Source organism: Rattus norvegicus, chromosome 6, assembly GCF_036323735.1.
Source record: "Rattus norvegicus strain BN/NHsdMcwi chromosome 6, GRCr8, whole genome shotgun sequence".
Lineage (NCBI taxonomy): Eukaryota > Metazoa > Chordata > Mammalia > Rodentia > Muridae > Rattus > Rattus norvegicus.
The window spans coordinates 83,488,466-83,493,795 of record NC_086024.1 but is presented as its reverse complement, the minus strand read 5'-3'; the positions used below and the strand labels follow the sequence as shown (position 1 = coordinate 83,493,795).

The window sequence follows — 5,330 nt, the reverse complement described above, 5'->3', positions numbered from 1 at the left end:
TCAATACAAGAATAGAACATGTGTCATAGAACTAAAGGCTAGAAATAACAAGTAAAATGGACTCTTGAGCCTGACATACGCTAGTTTAATAGGTTTTCAACCTCTTGTCTAGAATCACCTTATGCTCCTCAAAATCACTGGGGTTCTGCTGTTTCTGTGCTTTCTCTTTCACAAAGTTTCACTCTCCACAGTCCCATCAAGTCTATGTCAGTGTACACTTAATCTCCCCAGCTGGCAATATGCTCTGATGCTGAAATTTTTCCCAGTACTTAAAAAAAGGAAAACATCCAGTCATGTTCTGAATGTAACCATATCAGGCAAAAAATCATATTTTTATTTGGAAAAAAGTATAATAAATCTGCTATATCTTGGAGATGTGTACAGTCATTCCTTCATGCCTCTGGCATCTTCACCTCTAGCCATGTAAGAATGCAGCGTCTACTCAAAAGAACAAGTAACATGCGAACTATTCAGTGCTGTAGATTCTGGAGAGCCTCTGTTCCCTTGTTGTGATGAACTTTGGAATACCGTGAGCTGCAGTGGCAGAGATCATTTCTGACACATGGTAGAGGGAGTGTTAGTTGAGAAATAAAATTTTGTTTTAATTTAAAATGCACATTCTGTCCAGAAAAATACATCACAAATAGATTCAGAATATTTCTTTAAAAGATGGAGTAACCAGTGAACTAGACTGTTGGGGGGAGGGGGACAATGGGGGGAGGGTGGGGAGGGGAACACCGATAAGAAAGGGGAGGGGGGAGGGGGATGTTTGCCCGGAAACTGGGAAAGGGAATAACACTCGAAATGTATATAAGAAATACTCAAGTTAATAATAAAAAAAATAAAAAAAATGTAAATAAGAAATACTCAAGTTAATAAAGAAAAAAGAAAAAAAAGATGGAGTAAAATGTTTCACTCATTTCCATACACAGACACAGAGCAAATCATGTTATCACAAAGTCCATCTAGAAGACAACCCTCCTAGAAAATAGCCTGCCTTAGAATTAGTTTTAAATTTAAGTTTTCCATTGAAGTTTTTTTCATTGAAGCTGTATATATTTAGAAATCTCTCTTGAGTAGGATTCTATCCTTTTTTGTCTTTCATGTTTTTGAATTTTATTTTTCTTGTATACTTTATTTATTTACATTTCAAATGCTATCCCTTCCCCTGCTTCCATACCCCCTCTGCACCTCCACCTGCTTCAATGAGGAGGCTCCCATTCCCACCTACCCATTCCAACCTCAATGCCTTGGCATTATCCTGCATTGGGGAAACGAGCATTCACAAGACCAAAGGGTTTTCCTCCTATTAATGCTGGACAATGCCATCCTCTGCTACATATGCTGCTGGAGTCATGGGTCCCTAAATATGAACTCATTGGTTGGTGGTTTATTTCCTGGGAGTTCTGGTAGGGTCTGGTTAGTTGATATTATTCTTCCTATGGGGTTGCAAACCTCTTCAGCTCCTTCAGTCCTTTATCTAACTCCTCCATTGGAGTCCCCTTGTTCAGATCAATGGTTAGCTGCAATCATCCTCAGCTGTAGCAGTAGGGCTCTGGCAGAGCCTCTCAAGAGACACCCTTATCAGGTTCCTGTCACAAGCGCTTCTTTTCATCAACAATAGTGACTGGGTTTGGTGACTGCAAATGGGATGGATCCCCAGGTGGGAAGGATTCTATCCTATGCTTATTATTACAGTTGTTTTTTAATATCTACTCATAATACCAATTACAATGGTAAATCTTGACTTTCAGTTTAATTGGGCTGAGTAATGCCTATACCAGGAAAGCATGACATAGATGTGTCTGAGGGTGTTTCCAAACTTAAGTAGATAATAAGGACTCAGAGTTAATCCACAGTTTAATCCACTGGTAAGTTGTAAATGTGAAGATATTGTTAGGAGGATGTGGAACTGCAGAAGGAGAAGGTGAGAAGCCTGGTTGTCAGAGTATCCCTGGGAGCTATATCTTGCTGTGGTTTCCTTCAGTTACTGTACCTCTTTGCTTCTGTTCTTCCATTATGGGAGCTGAACGTCCAACACATGCCCTTGCCATAATGGACTTGTATGAAGCTGTGGACAAAATAAATTATTTCTTCTTTTAAATCGTTTATGTCAAGCATCTGACATCTCGGTGAGAAACTCAGTAGCATAGGAGTGCAGAAAAAGGACAATCCCTAAAAACAGTAGCTGATTCGATATTCTCTGGTTATCTTTCGCTCCACATCTCTGAAAAGTCAAGGATTTTGCTGTAAGGAGTATGCCACTGTGAGACTGTTTTTCCCCAGCCCTGAGATTAAGCACTTCTGATGTAATGAGTCTCCATTTAGTCTTTCTAAGCAAAGGTATTTCTTCCTCAGTCCTTCCCTACTCTCAACCATTACTCCTCTAAGTAGAAGAAATGTTCTTATTTAAAGCTATATTGATCACTATCATAATTACTCCCTTTACAGCTCCTCACACACTGCCATTAATTATATTATGGACTACTTACTGAACATTCACATCACAAAAAAACACTCTTAAACGTGCAGAATCCCATGAGATTGGGTTTGCTAACACCAGTCTGGTCTGAGAAAGTTTCCCTTCAGCTCACTCAACACTTCTTCAGCGTCCTTGCCTTTGTCTTGTAATTCTCACACATAAAATATAATTATAGATAAAATCCCTCCTGAGACTAGCTTTTCATTGTCTCTCCAAAGTACATTTTACTCAAGCATTAAATCACATCTCTGCTCATCTCCCAACACTAACTACAACTGGGATTCTTGTTTTCTAGTGTTAAAGTGGCCAGTTTATATTCTCTCTATAAACTTTTCGAGTTCCAGTTAATTATTCTTGTATCTTCACAGTTAAAATCATATTAAGTCCTTGATATAATAAGTAATGAATAAGCATCATTAATTTATAGCAAAAAAATGATGAGTGAAATACATCATTTGGAAGCTAGTTTATTTACGAGCATTTAATTCAGAACATTTAAAAGCTATTTTATTCCTTTTATATGTATTGTTTCTGTCAATTCTGTGGCTTTTAGCAATAACCTTCTGTTGAATTTCATCTAATCCCTGATAATAACTATTTTATCTTCTTGTTATAAACCATCTGGCCTTTGAATTTTTTAGCTATCGTCACATGATATTAAGCCTCATTCAATATGCCCAGGTGACATTTTACTTCTTTTTTTTTTTAGTAAATTTGTTTTATTTCAGTAAAATAAGAATTTTAACAAGAACAGGTGTGTCAAAACTGTGATCTTTACCTTTTGTACTAAAACTGTGCTTAAATCTTCTGCAATTAAGTTATCTTACAAATCTAGAAAATCTGGCTGATTTCAGTTTCTAAGTGTTTGAGTTACCTTGAAACTCTAAGTCTGTGCTTGCTTTGGCAGCACATATACTAAAACTGGAATGACAGAGAGGAGATTGGCATGGCCGCTGCACACAGAATGACACTGAAATTCGAGGAGCATTCCATATCTTTACCAGAAAAGAAATTCCTCCCATCACATAATAATAAAAACAAAAAATGCATAAAACAAAGAAAGGATGTTAAAAGCAGTAAGGGAAAAAGGTCAAGTAACATATAAATGCAGACCTAACAGAATTTTACCAGACTTCTCAACAGAGACTATGAAAGCTAGAAGATCCAGGGAAGATGTCATACAGACTCTAAGACAACACAAAAGCCAGACTAGGCTAAAATGTCCAACAAAACTCTGAATTAACGTAGATGGAGAAACTAAGATATTCCATGACAAAAACAAATTTAAACAATATCTTTCTACAAATCCAGCCCTAGAAAGGATAATAGATGGACAACTCTAACATAAGGAAGGAATCTACTCCCAAGAAAAAGTAAGAAATTAATCTTCTTTCAACAAATACAAAAAAAAAAAAAAAGATAGCCACACAAATTGAATTCCACTTCCAACAACAAAAATAAAAGGAAACAACAATTACTGGTCCTTAATATTTCTTAACATCAATGGACTCAATTTCCCAGTAAAAAGACATAGACTAACAGACTGGATACATAAAGAGGACCCAGTATTTTGCTGCATATGGGAAAAGTACCTCACTGACAAGGATAGACACTACCTCAGAATAAAAGGGTGGAAAAAATTGAAGCAAATGGTCCCAAGAAACAAGCTGGAATAGTGACTTTAGCATCAAATAAAATCTACTTTCAACCAAAAGTTAACAAAAAAGACGAGGAAAGACATTTCATACTCATCACAGGAGAAATCTACCAAGATGAACTCTCAATTCTGAACATCTATGCCCCAGATGCTAGATACCCACATTCATAAAAGAAAAATTGCTAAAGCTCAAAGCATACATTGAACCTCACACAGTAACAGTGGGAGATGCCAACAACCCACTCTCACCAATGGACAGGTAACAGAAACAGAAAATACACAGAGAATCAGTGAAACTGACAGAAGTTTGACGCAAAAGGGTTTAACAGTTATCTATAGAACATTTCATTCTAAAACAAAAGAATATACCTTCTTCTCAGCACCTCATAGTACCTTCTCCAAAATTTACCATATAATCAGTCACAAAACAGGCCTCAATATACAAAAAGATTGAAATAATCCCATGTATACTATCAGATGACACAGACTAAGGCTGGTCTTCAATAACAACAACAACAACAACAACAACAAAACAACAAGCCCACATGCACATGGAAGCTGAAGAGTGCTCTAATCAATGATAATTTAGTCAAGAAAGATATAAAGAAATTGAAGACTTTTTACAATTTAATGAAAATTAAGACACAACATACTCAAACCTATAGGACACAATGAGGAAAACTAATAGATCTGAGTGCCTCCATAAAGAGATTGGAGAAAGCATACACAAACTGAATATCTGAAAGCTCTAGAATAAAAGAAGCAAAGACAGTTAAAAGGAGTAGACAGCAGAAAATAATAAAACTCTGGGCTGAAATCAACCAAGTGAACAAAAGAGAACTATATAAAGACTCAACAAAATCTGCTTCTTTGAGAAAATCAACAAGGCAGATAAACCCTTAGGCAGAACAGATTCAGTATCCAAATTAACAAACATAGAAATGAAAAGGGAGACATAACAACAGAAAATAAGGAAATTCAAAAAAATTTTCAGATCCTACTACAAAAGCCTATATTCAACAAAACTGGAAAATCTAAATGAAATATACAATTTTCTAGAGAGATACCAGGTACCAAAATTAAATCAGGATCAGATAAACCATCTAAACAGTCCCATAACCCCTAAAGAAATAGAAGCAGTCATTAAAAGTCTCTCAACCAAAAAAAGCCCAGGACCAGATGGATTTAGTG

The 5,330-nt window shown here is 36.2% G+C and overlaps 1 non-coding gene across 1 annotated transcript; it reads left to right on the top strand.

Moving 5' to 3' along the window:
* Positions 1 to 3,373: 3,373 nt before the first annotated feature.
* On the top strand, positions 3,374 to 3,481 carry LOC120093300 (U6 spliceosomal RNA). The gene has a single exon (XR_005486407.1). It is a non-coding gene; the product is annotated as a U6 spliceosomal RNA (small nuclear RNA).
* The last annotated feature ends 1,849 nt before the right edge of the window (positions 3,482 to 5,330 follow it).